Source organism: Camellia sinensis, chromosome 5 (genome assembly GCF_055761805.1).
Source record: "Camellia sinensis isolate YWXY chromosome 5, ASM5576180v1, whole genome shotgun sequence".
Taxonomy (NCBI): domain Eukaryota; kingdom Viridiplantae; phylum Streptophyta; class Magnoliopsida; order Ericales; family Theaceae; genus Camellia; species Camellia sinensis.
Window position 1 is genome coordinate 93,255,125 of NC_138965.1, and position 17,910 is coordinate 93,273,034.

Sequence of the window (17,910 nt, forward strand, 5' to 3'; positions counted from 1 at the left end):
GATTCTATTAACTGGGAATTCTTGGTATCTATGCTTTATAATTTTGGGTTTGGTTCTGAGTGGGTATCCTGGATGAAGGAATGTGTCGTTACAACAAGATTGTTTGTTTTAGTGAATGGCTCACCTACAGAGGAATTTTCACCATAGAGTATAGTGACTGAAGGTTTGAATATTTTAATGAGCAGAGCTTATGAGAAAGGTATTATTAAGGGGGTAAAAGTAAGAGTAAATGAGATAGTGATTTCCCATCTCCAATTTGCAGATGATTCCATAATATTTTGTGAGGCAAATTTGGATCAAATAGTGTTCATAAAGCAGATATTAAGATGTTTTGAAATCCTTTCCGGCATGAGAATTAATTTCCATAAGAGTGTGGTGTATGGAGTTGGAGTGGAGGAGGAAACTTTGGTGTCCTATGCTGATATTTTGAATTGCAAGATCCATGGACTGCCACTTAAATTTTTGGGTTTGCCCTTGGGTGCTTGTCACACCCCAAATCCGGGCATGATCGGCCGTGGCCCACAGGGACTTAGCCCAAGGCACACGTAAGCCTAAACATGAACCAAAAACCATAAAGAATAAATGTGATGATAGCCCAGAAATAAATAAATCAAAACTCAATCCAGTGACATGCCACAATTGAAAATCAAGTCATAACCAACTTCCTAAAAATATATATATACTAAATGGGACACAAACCGCCCACAACATAAAATAATTCTAAATAAAACTCAACCACAATGTATGCACAAAACTCGACAAGCAACCTAAAACAAATTAAATAAATGCCCTAGAGGTCCATGGAATTGAGTCCCCGCTACACCATGAGTCCACTCTAAGTCCTTCTAACACCTGGAAATGGTAAACAATTAAGTCAGCTGATAGCCCAGTGAGTAGCAACATGGATAGTAAATACAGTTTTGAAAACAGGGTTCAATTCCAAAATAAGATATATATCACAGAAACTAGATTGGCATACAGTTTGGTAAATACAATCTGTTTCAAAAGAAAGTTCCACAGTTCAACTCTTAAAATACCCATGTCTTGCAAGAACATGATAAACGACATTTTCCACTTAAAACAGATTATAACATGAACACCAATAATTTTTTGGGTACCAATAAAAACAAATAATCTGCCACACAGTTCTCAAGGCTATAAGCCCCGTTGGATCCAATACCGAACTAAGAGTCATCCTCAGGGTGGCACCTGGGCCTTTTCTCAAAGACGATCCGATTGAAGGTCACCTAGTTATTTTTAAAGGTCTTTTCCTTACAATCATTGAGCACTAGAGTCATCACGGCCCAACCCGGATCTGTTCCCTAGTGGCCAGAGTCACCACACACAGTGGAATAATTTTCCTGGACTAAATACACACATGGTTCCAATAATCAATACATATTAGTTTCGCAAAACATGGTGGTTCATCATTATAAACATGAGACCAAAACAAATAGTTTACAGTATGCCAAGTTCACACATGTTTCAGAAATAATTTGATTGAATTGATAATATAATAATTTATCAAAACAGTTTAGTCTTGAAACAACAATTTAATTTTCCAACAGTTCAGGGTAGGGGAACATTTATAAAAATATGTAGCATGAAACTACTCACCTGAAACCGAAATAATATAATCCTCGAATAAAGTATGAAAGTCCAACTAATGCCCTGAACCAAGTATAAAAACTACACGTCACTACTGATTTAAAAAATACTAAAGAATAGGAACTAAGTAACCTTAAACTTAAAGCGCACTAACACGGCTCAACCCAACTCACCGTTACTCTTAAATATTACCTAAGTTCATGTTCTTCAAGGTTTAAAATCACCCAAGACATGGGTTCCGGTCAAAACTTAATTAATTGTGACTTTAAGATAAAATAGAATTTCAAACAAGCCTTCCCAACCTATTCGCTAACTTTGAAAATTACAAAACCCACTCCATGCTATTCGAAGAATTCCAATAACCTCCAGATATGATGTAATATATCCTAAGTTTCAAACCCAATTGGTTTCACTTGATTTGCTTATCAAAATAATTATCTACAATTTATTATATCCAAACAGGTTGTTTTCTGCAGAACTTTAAAGAAATTGACGGTTCTCTTAATATACACGAGCAATCAATGCAAGGCCAAAAACGTACGAAACTAGACTCGTAACCGGTTCTAATGACACTAATTTGATAATTTTTGGATTTATACCCAAAGAGAACAACACTCCCGAATTTACTGTTTCGGACTGGTTTCCTGGACAGATTTGAATACCTCAATTTATATGGATTTTGAGTCCCAAAAATTATGAAAAAATTCAGATATGCAATTCGATATGTAATTGATCTACTGTAAAAATTTCAGTTCAAAATTCATCCGTTTGATATGATTTCTTGATTTTTAAAATCTATGATTCTGCACAGAATTTTTCCTTCACTACAGGAATTATAGGTTTTGACGACGTTTATTTAACGGCGTTTTATAAAACGTCACATTTTATATTATTTAACGGCGTTTTTTAACCGTCATTTTTGTTTAATGTTAAAACGGCACCGTTTCACTATTTGAAGGCGTTGAAAAGCGCCTTCAAATGCCCTCTCTCTGGCTACCTAGGTAATACACTCGTTCACTCATCAGGGGATGCCCTAATCTTTTACTCACTCATCACTCTATCGTTCGTTCTCTCTCTCTAAACAGATGCCCTAATCTAATCTCTCCCAGCAGAATGCCCTAATCTCTTCCAGCAGAAATCAATGGATCAATTTCGATTTTGATTTCGATTTCATCTGAATCCTTACGCCTTCTCTGATTTCGATTTCATCTGAATCTCTGATTTTGATTTCGATCGCGAAGCTCCACCGCCGCCACCATCTGCACGAACGAGGTAGGTGAGTTCTCTCTCTCTCTCTCTCTCTCTCTCTCTGTGTCAACCCTCTCTAAAAGCTTATCATTCACAGAGATTCAGATCGATCTCGGTGATTTCATCTCAGAGCGATTTCGATTTCGAAGCTCCAAAACACCATCTGCACCATCGTCTACTAGGTGAGCTCCGTCGTCTCTCTGTCTCTCTCTGAAACTCTTCATTTCGAAGCCTATTTCAGTGCTGTAATGGAAACATATCTCTCAATTCATTATTATGATCTTCAATAAAGCCTTATAAAGACTTTGGATGTGGAAGAACTTGTATTGAAAATAGAAAACAGTGATTCAAAAACACTTGAATTAGTGATCTGTTGTGGATAATAATCAGATTAATACTTGGATACTAAGCTCCTTTTTTTTTCGTGAAAATCATTATATAGGAAGTTTCATTGAGAAGTATGAGTATATGAGCTTCTCTATAAACACTGCAGCATTGCAATTGTGATATTTTTTTTCTTAGTTAGCAAAAATAGCCTTGACTGCTCAAGTCAATGTGAGATGTGTGTTTCAAAAAACCTTAATCGGTCATCTATTCAGATTAGTAATTAGCATTTTTTTTAAAAATATTTTTATCATTGAATTGCTTATTATTATTATTATTATTTTAGTTTGGTACTACCCTCTTCTGATAGATTGGTAAAAGAACTCATTCAAGGGGGTGTTATTTAAAAATAGCATTGGCAAAGAAAGTGGGACAGTTAGGAGAGAGAATTTTGAAAACAATGTCAGAGTGCATGAATCAAACTCACCCAACAGATCTAGGACTAAACAACACCTCAGGTTTTATGGACAACCCCATTTATGTGAATTCATGACATAGGAAAAAACCAAAATGTAGTTTTCAACGATTTTTTTCTACCCTGCAGAAGTCAGACTGAGGAAGTTGCAAATTAGGTAGTTTTCAATGGAAAATTTTCTTTTTTGCTCCTATTCAGAAAAATTTTAGACGACATATAAGAAATTTTTTAGAAATTCATCAGTAGGCAGGCAGTGATATTGTTGTTTATGATAGCACAGCTACATGTGATGATATGGGAGATTATGATTTGTAAATTAGTACCCAAATGGAATCAAGTAAATTACCAGCAAAGCCTTATCCATAATCAAATTGCAATTAGCACTATACACAACCTGCACATTGGATTTAGGCAGCAAAATCCGGAATCCAGGAGCCTGATCATCTCCTTTTTCATGGATCGAATTGAGATCTCCAATTTATGATTGACGAAGTAGCGCAATGCAATGTTGTGAACTGAAATCGAGATCTCCACTTTATCTAGGAAATAGATAGGATCAAAAAAATAATTGATATGCCTTTTATTGTATAAATAAATAAATAAATTTTTTTTTGTGTAATTTAGAAATTTCTTCCACTCATAGGCATTGTATTTCTTCCTGATTTGTCAACTTGTGGACTCTGCATTCCTGAACTGAGAACAAAAATTGATATGCCTTTTATTGCTTGAAATGGAGATTGTTTATAAATACTTTTGATGTAATCACGTTCAATTCGATACCTTCTTATTGTAAAGTTAGAATTTTATTTGTGTTACAAAGTTGATGTTGTGTTAGAATTTAAATCTGTTATGGATTTAAAACAGACTGAGGTGGCTTCTACTGATTGGTTAGTGTTGTGGGCCGACTTTAGCATTGACCAAATAATGCAAGCCACCTCAGACGATTGCAAGTCAGCCTTGAAAAGACTATGTTCTCACATTATGTCAATGATCCCATGTCTTTCTTTTTGAGGATGGTGACAAAGTCCATTTGTTGGATAACATGGAATCATATGAAATGAAAAGAAATTTTAGGAGGCAATATAGACCACATGATTATTCGAATTAAGAAGAAAAATATTATTAGCATATAAAATTGAGGGTAGTAAAGGAAGGAGCACCAACTTTCTTAAAATTAAAGAATATATGTCTAGTGTGGTTTAATTTCTCTATCAAGATGGTGACAAGTCCATTTTTGTGGTACTATGGAGCATGGAATCACATGATGGGAAATAAAGTTCTAATACAGAAGTTGGTCTTTGTTTCGTCTAGCAATTCATAGGTTTCATTTTCTAATTTGTCATGTTGAAAATCTCCTAGCACATTATCAGTTTCTACATTTCCAGATGAATAAACTATTTGTGCTTGGAATGCATGAGAATGGCAGTGGAGAACTTAACTAGGTGACCTGCCCCAACCCAACACATATCTATTTACATATATAGTTATGGTCTGGTTAATATTACTTTTTCAGAACCAGGATTGGCTCATGGTCTGGGCTGTGATGTGGATGCTTTTCAATATGATCAAGTTTCGTAAGCCTTGCACGACTTGAGATAACATGATGGTAGCAAAGCAAAGCAACAACTTTGATCCTCGTGCTGCTGCTGCTAATTTTCCTTCAGGTAATGGACTTTCTAATTTTACCATCAGATTCTCAAGTATTCATCACTGTTGTTTAGCTGGCTCTCGGATGTGCTTACAGCTTGAAGGTGGAAATAACATTTTTAAAAATTGGACATGTCAGGTGTGCAAGCATATTTGGCTGGGCTTACATTCGCATTAGCCGTTTCACCTTGCAGCACTGCTGTGCTGGCAACCCTGCTTGGATATGTAGCTGCATCCAAGGTACTTTTAAATGTTTATTGATTTCAATTTCCATCTGAATTATTACCTTTTCAGACTGCTTTATACTGATCGGTCTGGACCTATAATGATGGCTTAGCACTCTTATCTCTATCTCTCATGTTTGGATGCATCATATATGCTATACATTGCATTTGAGCTTCTAAACCTATTATTTAATTACATAACAAGCAGGTCAACTTAGTATGACTGCATTTATCTTAACATTCACAGTTGAGGGAGCAAAATTGGCACAATATTGGTGGGGCCAATATTTGTAATTTTATAGGAAACCCAGTTTACAGGCAGCTCTATTTTTTTTATTTACTATACTTGTTTATTTGCTACTATAGTTGAATCATCTTCTTGGTTAGTTTTGTGGTAAATTGGTAAAACATTTAGGATGATGAATTTTTAACTGATCTGATTTCTATGCCAAATCATCATCTAGGGCAAGGGGCATCGTGTTATGACAGTTTCCCCACGTTACGACCAGTACAAAGATGCATGGGATACTCATGTTCTTCTTCAGGTAAATTCTATTTTGTGCTTGTTTTGCCAAATTCCAACCATTTCAATGCAAGGTTAGGTTTTACTATATACTAGTCTAGCAAATGATTCTTGGGATTAGTTTCTTCAAAGATAAGTTTCTATATTGCAGATAAAAATTGGAGACCGAATAGAGACAGTTCGCTTCTTCCACTGCTACAAACGTGGAGTTGATCGTGTTTTTGTGGATCACCCAATGTTCCTGGAAAAGGTTTATTTCTGTCCTCAATCAACTGTTCTCGTATTTAGAGGTGAACTATATATACTTTAGCTGTAATAGTCAGCTTATTATTCTCGAAAGGCTTCAAACTGGATCTTGGAAGATTCCTGTCCAGATTATATGTTGAAAGTAAACATCTATTCATTTTCTTTTTTTCTTGTTAAGGTCAGATATATTTGTTTGATAATCCTATATAATTTCTAAAAAATCCTTTTGTAACTCTAGGCTGAGGAGTGTTTGAAATGAGAGAAGGATAGGGTTGCTCATTACCTACATTCTAGTAGCGAGCTGAAGTTGCTTGAGGTTTGTTCTTCCTCTTGTAAAGTCATACTAAATTTCTTTCCACCTAATAATAATTAGTCTTTTAATGGCTACTTCTTTTATTTATTTATTTATTTTGAGGCCAATTTTGAAGATATGCACTTTTGCAGTTATAATTATGGGTAATTTTGACTCCTTATTTCCATATAACTTTAAGTACTTATAACAGAAATTAGTATTTTTCCCTCCAAAATTCATTTAATTTTGTTATAGTCTTTCAAAATCTAAATAAGTTTAATTTGACTCCTTTTTGCACAATTTTGCTTATGTGTACATCTTGCATTCTCATCATTTGATGACAGCATGCCTAACACACTGCTACTGTAGTTATTCAATTGTTTAGAATGTGACCCACATCACACAAATAAATTTACACCATATATTGAAATCATGAACCTTTTTTTTTCTTTTTTTTTTAAAAAGTAAATAGCATTTTTTTTTTCTCATGTTCAACCTGCTCTTTTACATTTAGTTTATGAAATTGCAAATTTTAATATATAGCATAAGGATGTGACCAAGAGGCCTGTAGAAGAAACCCCAGAGATAACTCCAACTGTTGATGAAGCTGTGCTCTCACCAGTCAATCAAGACACTATCACTTCACTACCTTCTGAATCGGACACCATGGAACCCAAAGAAATGTTACTATCAGATGAAGAAAAAGAGAGGAACTCAGCAGAAGAAGAGAAGCTGGAGGAGTCGCCCATCGACGAGGAAGCTGCCCACAATTCCTCTGTTGTTCCAGCCATCTCTATTGCTGTCCGCCAATTTGGTCGCTTTCTTCGTGAACTATCTCACAGTACTCAATCCGCTTCAATTGCTGAGGTTTGTTGGCACATAGCGAAGGTATAGGTATAGTGGTTGCAAATTAAAACCACCCCCCAAAATAACATTCAAATTAACTGGCTAGTTTTGTTAATCTCTGTTTTTAGTTTTTCTAGAGGGAATCTCTGAGTTCTATGGAAAATGATATAATATATTTTTCTCTTCCATGGAAACCAGGGCATCTCCAACACCATCCATGCCCAAAACGTACTTTTTCTAGATTTTTATATGTCTTTTATGATATTTATGTAATCTGATCTTTAATTGTTGAAGTGGGTTTTGTTTTGTGATTTTTTTTTTCAATTGTGTGGGTCATATTCATATACAATAAATACAGCTTTGTATAATATTGGCATTTGGCAGGGTTGGTGGTGATGTTGAGGAAGTTCTTCCCCCTGTTCTTGATTCTAGCTCTGACCCACCTCCTCTTTTTGATGGAACCACAAGGTTTGCTCGTTTTCAAAATCTCACTCTTACCTTTATCTCCATTACATGTGTATTTCTATTCTATTATATAAATTGCAGGTGTGAATGCTGTCACGCTTTTTCTTTTTGACTAATTTCTTTTCAATCTAATAATTGTCACATCTAATAACTCTGTTCATCAAATCGTTAGAAAATGTGCTAATTAATTTTTCTCTTTCATCAAACTATCCGAGAATGTAAATATAAAATTATAAATGCATCTCACCGTTAGTTTGTATAATTTGTTGGGTAGTGTGAATCCTATAATTAATAGACACTAACCATTCAATTGCGAATTTCAACCATAAATTTGGAAGATGGCTATTATTATTCTTTCCGCACTTATGACCTATTGTCTTAATTTTTAAAGAATTTGTAGTCGAGAGGAGACATTATCAGTGAATTGACAACAGCCGTGGACATAACCTAGTTTTGGGGGTGACGTTTGTGTTCTTTGTGTCTGTGTGTGATTTATCATTCATGTGCATTTGTTCTTCTTTTCCATCTTAAATGTGTGTGATTTATTATCACTCTAGACCCTGCTGCAAAGTGGGTGCTTGTGCATTGGGTACATCCTTTTTGAGTTATGTATAGAACAGCTTTATATGACATACATTTGTGAGTGGATTAAAATTTAGCCTACATTTTAGCAGAATATATTCGTGGTGCAATTTTGTGTGCTAAAACATCAAGACAGATGAAGCAAATGATTTGGTTATCAAATTCCACAGGACACACTATCAATGTCTGAACTTTGAATCATGCCAAGTTAATATGTTACTATCACTGTTTGAAATTTTTTGCTGGTTTTCAATTGGGATACATGTGCGTGTGTGTTTCACGTTTGTGTGTGTTTCTGCGTGTTCTCATGCATTTTCTGATCACCATGTTCCATTTTTATTTCCTGAAGGTTGTACACCTCTTACATTTGTCCATATGCGCAGCGTGTTTGGATAGCACGGAATTACAAGGTTGTGTTAAATTTTATGGATAATTTTTCTGCTCTACTATTTCTTTTCTTTTTTCTTTTATTCATGTTACTGCAATTCTCGATTTGAAATTTCTTTACTTCTTTGTGCAAGGTCTGCAAGAGAAGATCAAATTAGTTCCTATTGATCTTCAAAATAGGCCAGATTGGTACAAGGAAAAAGTCTACCCACCAAATAAGGTTACATTCTCAACCATAATTAATTGTTCGGAAAATACTGTTTGGTAATTTCTGTGTTCCTCGTTCTCTTCTTAAAATTGCAGAAATTTATATCTATCAAATGAGGAAAAAATCACAAAATCTGTTGAGAGCCCTCTTGTTTCATGGATTATGATATTTGTGGATTCTTTTCTTTTTTCCTTTTCAAAATTAGTAGGTGCCATCACTGGAGCACAATAATGAAATTCGAGGAGTGAGTCTTGATTTGCTAAAATATATTGATAGCTACTTTGAAGGACCAGCTCTTTACCCTGATGTAAGTAGATTTTTCACTCTTGACATAAAATTCAACTCTCTATCGCTTCAAAAATTTGAATTCTAGAGCGTATCAAATGTCTCTAGGATCCCACCAAGAGAGAATTTGCTGAGGAGTTGCTATCCTACACAAACACCTTTAATCTGGCCGTGATCACTTCACTGAAGGAAGGATCTGAAAATGAAATCAGTAAGATTCAAGACGTGCTATGTTTTTTTTTTTTGAAGTACTACGATCTAGAAAGAAATTTAACATTTTATATGAATCATAATGTGACCCGCTCTAATAAACCTTGACAGGTACTGCTTTTGATTACCTCGAATCAGCTCTCTTCAAATTTACTGATGGACCTTTCTTCCTTGGTTAGTTCAGTCTAGTAAGTTAGTTGCAATCTACTAATTTGATATTGGTTTTCCATCTTTACTGATCTTATATTTAAAATTATTATGTATTACTTGAACTACAAATGCAGTTGTGTTATGCATTGTAGTCAAAGAAGTGCGACCTAATATATGCTTTCCAAGAAGTTGGTGAATATATAGTCAATTTGTAAATTGTAATGGAACCCCTAATCTGTGTCAAAATTTCTATGTTGCAGGTCGACATAGCATATGCTCCATTCATAGAAAGATTTTATCCCTTATTGCTGGATGTAAAGAAATATGACATCACTACAGGAAGAAAAAATGCATGGCATAGAATAAGCATTCCATCTCACGAGACTTGTATAAAATGTATATACTTTGTTAAGAATTTCCTACTGGGCTTTATGCTCACCCTACGGGATTTTTTGTGCAGGAAAAGATGTGGTGATTCTGTCTAACTGAAGGCGTGGAAGGGTGTGCAGAGAGCATAATGTGCTCATTTGCTGTGACTCTGATTGTAAGCCAAGGGCTTTGTATGTGTGAGTTTGAATAACCATTTTGTGTAACCAGACTCAAGCCTTGGAAACTTGTAAACTCTTGGGGGTATTTTTTTGTTTAATTAATTGTTGTTAGATTAACTGTATTATCACATAAAGACTATTTACGTCATGTAATACAAGTATGAGGATTTATTATCAATTTTATTTTGAAGGGCCATGATTATTGTATTACCATTTGGGCATGAAAATTGGGGCGTTACAACTTCTACACTCGAGCGTGGATTCAAATTTTGGAATTTCCAGATTTGATTCCCAAGCTTCAAACTCAAACCAAACACTTCAAAACTCAACATTTTGGGCCAAAACTTTAGGAAACTCATAAAACAACATGTTTTAAGGATCATTTCAAGAAATCATGGCCCAATGACATGCCAATTGCACAAAATTTCAACTCAAGATTTATGTATGATCCATAAACAAGACATGCATGCATTCCTGTGAACTTAAGCTCCTCAAAACATGATCAAATGCTACAAAACAACATAAAACTCAATGATTTTCCAAAATTAAGGTGAATTCAAGACATGCATGAGGGCATTCTTTGAAAACACTTTCAAAACTTCATGAAATGCACATGCAAACATAAATTTATTCTCAATTCCAATCTTTAGCTCAATTCTCATGACAATCCACCTACCTCACTTGATCCCATGCATTAATCAACTAAATTATAAAACTAGAGGCTAAAATTCTTACCTAAGATTCTCAATTCCTTATAGTTTAGAGATATTCTTGAGCAATCCTCCAAGTCCCCTAGCAATTCTTCCAAACTTCAAGCTTGATCTTAACTCTCACTCTCTACTTCTCTCTTTCTCACGTTTTTCTCTTGGAGGCTCAAAGATGGTAAGAAAACAAAAGGCTCAAATGAGGTGTATAAGCCTTATGTAGGCTTAAGTGGAAGTATAATTAAATAAGGCCAAATAAATAGACATTAAATTAAATTAATCTAATTTAATCGTTCCGAATCGGATTTCAATTAAACCTACCATAAAATTCTAAAAAATTCTAATTAACACATAAATAAAGCCAATTTCTGAATCAGATGCCGATAAGGCTTTCAATTCGCAAACCAAAATTAAAACATGGACAGATCTTTCTATGCTAAATAGATATAAACACAGATAATGCAACAGACACATGCAAATTAATTCAGAATTCCTCCTTAATTACTATTAGGCATAATTAATCATGGGTTAATGTTAATCATGGGTTGGGGTTGTTACAGAATGAAACAGGCAATTAGGTGTTTCAAGGGTCTTCAACCACCGACAAAGATGAACGAAGCGGTCAGCTGATGAGTATAGTTGATGCTTTGAATCCGGGGACATACCGAATAAGTTTCAATACGGGAAAATATTCACCAGTGGTTTCTTTCCTTTCGTCTCAATTGTGTTTGAAGTTAGGGAGTTGCAAAAGTGGGAACATTTTCATGTTCCTTTGTTGTTTTCACCGTTATCTTTCACCACTTACCATGGAAGCTAGAATTTGTGTCTAGTCGTTGGCAAATGAAACATATACAATTTGCATATTTATCCATATTTATACTGTATATATATGTTTGGATGTGTTTGTGTTTGTTTTTTTTTGAAAATTCTAATGCATGGACAAAAGTACCCTTGTCTAAAAATAATTTTAAGGCATGATGAAAGGAGTTGTAAGTCTGGCTTATGGAACACGTAAGCGTCCATATTCAATAACATCCTATAGTAGAGTCACATGTGGCCATGTTTGATTATCTTCACGAGTTATGAGGTTGGGTTAATAATATGGTAGGCGGTAATACTGCTAATACCTGGGGGTCGGGTTAGGCTGACCATTGCTTCCAACGTCGTTCGCAGGTCACTGAGCCCACCGGAGTGCCTGCACGAATGCCCAGCAAGGAATAAGAGTCCCTCAGCGAACCCTCCGACAATAAAGTTAGAAGATGGAGAAGTTAACAGTGAGTAGCGAGAGAATAATGATAAGGAACTTAACCTTTCTGTGTCATGGAAGCCTCCTTATATCCTTTGTCCATCATTTCCTTGTCCACTTCGACATGTCATGTTGACCGAAAGTCTACGCTCTAGCTTGCCTTGTTTATGGTGAGGCTGCCTATTCCGACGTGAAGGGATTATCGCATTTAATACTGCAGAGGCCTCATTAATGACTGATGTTTGGTGCAATAACTCTACAGGATCTTTGTCTGCTTAGGTGGCTAGTCCTCCTCTTGGCAAGTATTTAGATGCCATTGGTTCTTGGTGCAACGTTGGGCTTCGGTAATGTTGGGCTTTAGTACTTAAACCGTGGATTAGGCTCTAAGTGGTGGGCAAAAGCCTCTATGTGCCCACCGATGTTAGTAGGCCCTCATTCCCAAGTGTAGCTTCAACCCAACGAAGGGAATAAGAAGGAAGACGGGGATTGTGTTTGTGCGAGTAAGAGAAACGCCGACTGCAAAGGGGGACTGAGCGAGAAGACCGAACGAGAGGAGGATCGACCGCAAAAAGAGGACCGAGCGAGAGAAGGGCTGACCGCAAAGGGGGCCGAGCGAGGAGACCGACCGAGAGGAGGGGCAGCCACGAAGGAGGATCAAGCGAGAGAAGGGCCGACCGCAAAGGGGGCCGAGCGAGGCGACCGACTGAGAGGAGGGGCGACCGCGAAGGGGGACCGAGCGAGAAAGTGGTGGTACACGGGGCTCGAGGAGTAGTGGGGCACGTGGTGATGTGAAGCGAAATAGACAAGGAAGGGGAAAAGGGTAATGAATCTTGGTTGTACACGTGGCATGATCCAGTGAGAAGGGAGGTGATGCGTTAGCAGGAAATGAAGGAGTAGGACTACTATAGGACGTGGAAAAGGCGGGGGCGGAAACTTTCAAAATTTTTTAAACTAGTGAAATTTAATCTCGATCCTTGGAATATAGGCAAATCGTGGGCATTTGGAGTTATTCGTTTTACTTACCTCTTCGCAAAAAACCAACATATCCTAGAGTTGAACTCATTTGTTTCGTGTGACACACCTCTCCAATACTTTGCGAACTTTCTTATGCCTGTGTCCAAAACGATACGCAGATACGTAGAAGGAAAGGCTCGAGATGAAGTGCCAGCCATGAGGCTAGAGGCATTGGGGGAGGACGACGCAGTGGAGTTTGCTGAACAATACAGAGCAAAGAGGCAAGAGGAAAGAGGAGTGGAGCAAGCGGCGTGGGCTCGCCCATCGATAATGATCGTAGCCGCAAGACCAATTAACCAAGTGGAACCGAACCACTGGCACATGAAGGCCGACAAGTCTACGTTCACAGTGGAGGAGTTGGAGGTGGTACGGATGAAGTATCAGATTCCGGGGGAGATAGAGCTGAAGTTGTCCACGTCAAAAGAGAGGGCGTCGGATGTGCGACCGACGAAATTTACGTTGTACGAGGAAGCGTTGCCGGGGGGGGAGGCTGAGGTTGCAGCTTCCCCAAATAGTGGTGGACGTACTGAACCGACTGGATGTAGCGCCGGGGCAGCTGATGCCTAACGCGTGGAAAATATTGATGGCCTGCGCGATTGCATGGCCACAGGCGACCGAGGGGGCAACGATCACAGTGAATGAATTCTTTTCTTGATACAAGGCCTTCGATCGACAGGAAACATGAGTGACCTTACAAGCGGTGGCGGGCCAAGGACTAGTGGTGGGCTTACCATCATCGGTGAAAGGGTGGAGACCGAGATGGTTCTATGTATCGGCAAATTGTGGGAGGGGGTTTTGTACAACGTGGAAAGTCCCCACGAAGTCAGTTGTGCCAAGGCTAGAAACGGAGGCTGAGAACAGGGTGAAACGGGTTAAGGAGTAGAGAGAGAAGAACGGTACGAAGTGAGACGACCTGATCCGACCTTCAGCCCTATTTTCCTTGAGCCTGTGGCCACAGCTGACTGAGGAGGATCTTGCGCGGGAGGAGTTGGAGGCAAGGAAAAAGGCAGAGGAGGCGAAGGAGCGAAAAACGTTCGCCAAGGCGGACAGATGTAAGGAATTGTAGTTGGGGCCTACGCCTAAACTGGTGATAAGGGAGCTGGTTCGACCATGGCCCAAACCGTTGGGAGATAAAGATCTGACCGACTTTGCGCCACTACCACTCCCAGTAGACCCGCTTAAGGAGAGGGGCAAGCAGGAGGAGGAAGCGGTGTGAAAGAAGAAGAAGAAAAAGAGAATGGCGGCAGAGGAAGGTGAGAGGGGTCCGCTGTTGAAGAAGAGGGAGGAGGGGAGGACGGAGGAAATCCTAGAAGTGGAGGTATGGGAGATAAAGGCAGTAGGAAAAGAAGTGAGGGGCCTAAGTGTCCAAATAGGGATGGGCGCTGTGGAGCCAGAGCAAAGGGCGCAACCACTCAAGATGGGGCCTGTAGTGGAAGTGGCCCTAAGACCTGCAGAAGGGAAAACGGGGGTGAGTAGGCTAGAGATGGGTGTCGCGTTAAAGACCGCCATGTACCATGTGCGCGCGGTGGCCGGTCGATCGGCAGAAGAAAGGGGGGAAGCCAGAGTCGCAGCCGACTGTCTCGTTGGAGTGGTAAAGGATGCGGCCGTGCAGTCGATGGCTCGATTAACAAAGGCCGACCTCCTGAGAGGGTTCTGCCCAGCGCAGATGGAGACGGCGACCCTGGTTGCTGCCTTGATGAATAAAGCAGTGTACACGAAGGTGGAGGCAGAGCCGCTAAGGACCTAGCTGGAAGGGGTGAAGACACAGCAGTAAAACCTAACGGCTGAGACTTCGAGTTGGATGAAAGTCGCAAGGAGCGCGTGTGCCAAAGGGTTGGAGTACGCGCAGAGGGCAAAGAAGATGGAGGTATTGGTGGTGGTGCAGAGCTACTTGGCAGAGCGTGCTGCGGCCGAGCTCGTCGCGACCAAATTAAAGCTAAAGCGGTGCGCCACAAGGTGATATCGCTAGAGTTCGAGTTGGCAGGCGAGCAGAGGAAGCTAGGCGTGGTCCAACAGGCCTGCACCACTGCCAATGAAAGGTTGGAAGAGGCCCTTTCCAACAACGAAGATCTACGTGACCAGGCAATGAAGGACAAAGAAGAAGCAGATGGTCGGATCGTAGAGTTAGAGAAGGCACTGGCAGAAGAGAGGGCCAAACTGGCATCTGAGAGGGCGGCGTACCCCAACTTATGCGTAGCGGCTGTGGAGCAATTCAAGGGGTTCGCTGAATTCCAGATGGCCATTGATGCTGCGGTCGCCAGGAGCTTGGCGAAGGAGGGAGAAGGTGGGGCTGGGCCGTCGAGAGTGGCCGTTGAGGGTAGGAGTGAAGAAGAAGTGATCCGAAGCTTTCAGCGGTCAGACTTCTACAAGCACGAGATGAGCCAGTACTGGGATAACAGTTGGATGGGCTTCAAGTACAAGGCACAAGAGCTGTTCCCAGATGTGGACTTCAGTCTCTTGAAGGTAGGGGAAGATGACGTTGCCCAGACGCCTTTAAATGTGGGGATTGAAGAGGAAGACCTCGCGTATCCAGCAAAGGGGATTAATTGTTGTAACGAAGTGTAAATTTTTTTGTTTTTGTTTCTTTTTTGTTTTTTGTACATGTAATTTCTGTAACGAATTGTATAAAAGTGCAAGTTGGTTAATAAAATGGCGAGTTCTCTTATTTATTGTTGTTGTTATTATTGCTTTGGTTTGTAAAGTTTAAATGGTAAAAATGGCTGAGTAGAATTGGATAAAAAGGGGTAAGAAGAATTTGGGAATATGAAGTTTGATAAGTAACCTATCATATAAAAATGGTAAAAATGGGTAAACAGTCTAACTTGTATGAATTAGTAAAAACGAATAATTATGAACTGGGATTTTAACTAAGTTTGGCAGTAACTGGTTGTAATTGTATACTTTTTTTGGATGAGACTAGCTTTGACTCAGACTGGTTGAGTTTTTCGCCGTCAGTATGGCTGAAACTGGAAGGGATCAGTCAGGCTGAGGCTTTAGTCAGCTCAGTCTGGCTGAATTCTTCATGCTCGGTCTGGCTGAGGCTTGAAAGGCTCAGTCAGGCTGAGGCTTTAGCTATCTCAGTCTGGCTCGGTGCTTCATGCTCAGGCTGGTTGAGGCTTCAGTTAACTCAGTCTGCTTGAGCTTTTCTTGCTCAGTCCGGCTGAGGCTTTAGCTATCTCAGTCTGGCTGAGTGCTTCATGCTTAGGCTGGCTAAGGCTTCAGTTAACACAGTCTGGTTGAGCTTTTCTTGCTCAGTCGGGCTGAGGCTTTAGTTAGCTCAGTCAGGCTGAGGCTTGAGTTAACTCAGTTTGGCTGAGCTTTTCTTGCTCAGTCGGGCTGAGGCTTTAGTTAGCTCAGCCTGGTTGAGGTGTTCTTGCTCAGTCGGGCTGAGGCTTGGTCAAAAAGTTGTTATTGAAACGCAACATATATAATGGAGATGTCAAATTGTTGTCATTTAAGGCACAGCCTGTTGATTACAAGTTTACACCATGTATGGAAAGGGCAAAAATGAACAAGTGTGTAGTTCGGCACAAGAGAACATACAACAATTGAACAATACAAAAACAGGAGGCGCCATTTCACTAGAAATAATGTTTCAAGTGCTTGGCATTTCATGGATGGGGGAGGTCTCTACCTTCCATATCTTGGAGACGGTAAGTGCCCAGGCGGGGTCGGGCCTTGACAACATAGGGTCCTTCCTATTTGGTTGCTAGCTTGCCCTCGGTCGGATTTTTAGTGGCAAGTGTTACTTTACGCAAGACTGGGTCACCCACGGCGAACACCCGAGGTCGGACTTTGCTGTTATAATATGTTCTCATTTTCTGTTGATATGACGCCCGTTTGACAGTAGTTGTTTCTCAAAGTTCTTCAATCAGGTCCAAGTTAGCCCGATGCAGTTCTTCGTTTAGTTCTGGATTCGGGCGTAAACCCCGAGGGATCGGTAGGCCGAATTCCACTGGGATGACTGCCTCATCACCGTATGTTAGGCGAAAAGGGGTCTCTCCAGTAGGGATTCGGGCGGTTGTCTAATAAGCCTAGAGTACGTTCGGTAGTTCCTCAGCCCAGAGTCCTTTAACGGCTTCCAACTTAGTTTTGATGATTTTCAGGAGGGAGCGGTTGGTGACTTCGACTTGCCTATTAGCTTGGGGATGACCTGGGGATGAGAAGTAAGGTCTAACGTGGAGTTCTGCATAGAATTTCCTGAACTTGGCATTGTCGAATTGTTTGCCATTGTCTGAAACGATGGCTTGGGGGATTCCAAATCGGCACACGATTGACTGCCAGATGAATCTGGTGGTGTTTCGCTCAGTGATTGTAGCGAGGGATTCTGTTTCCACCCATTTAGTGAAGTAGTCAATGGCAACCACAGCGAACTTGGTTTGGCCCCTACCAATGGGTAATGAACCAACTAGGTCGATGCCCCACTTGGCGAAGGGATAGGGACTACAGAATGTAATCAGTTCTGTCGGTGGAGCAAGGGGGATGTTAGCAAAGCGTTGGCATTTATCACACTTGAGCACAAATTCGTTGGCATCTTGATTGAGAGTAGGCCAGAAGTAACCGGTGCAAAGGATTTTATGGGCCAAGGATCGTCCACCCGAATGATTATTGCAAGTGCCCTCGTGGACTTCTCTCATCACATAGGTTGCTTGATCGGGACTAAGACACCTGAGGTATG

At 39.7% G+C, this 17,910-nt stretch overlaps 1 long non-coding RNA gene and 1 pseudogene across 2 annotated transcripts; one reads left to right on the forward strand and one right to left on the reverse strand.

Annotated features, from left to right (window-relative positions):
- Positions 1 to 654: 654 nt before the first annotated feature.
- On the reverse strand, positions 655 to 2,246 carry LOC145790153 (uncharacterized). The gene is made up of 2 exons (XR_014328798.1): positions 1,618 to 2,246; positions 655 to 852 (listed from the first exon to the last, which is right to left on the reverse strand). It is a non-coding gene; the product is annotated as an uncharacterized LOC145790153 (long non-coding RNA).
- Positions 2,247 to 6,428: 4,182 nt separating this feature from the next.
- LOC114295777 (glutathione S-transferase L3-like) lies at positions 6,429 to 10,464 on the forward strand (annotated as a pseudogene). The gene is made up of 9 exons (XR_014331158.1): positions 6,429 to 6,437; positions 7,131 to 7,454; positions 7,792 to 7,950; positions 8,830 to 8,890; positions 9,002 to 9,087; positions 9,284 to 9,382; positions 9,469 to 9,571; positions 9,682 to 9,758; positions 9,981 to 10,464. The product of XR_014331158.1 is annotated as a glutathione S-transferase L3-like (transcript).
- Positions 10,465 to 17,910: the final 7,446 nt, after the last annotated feature.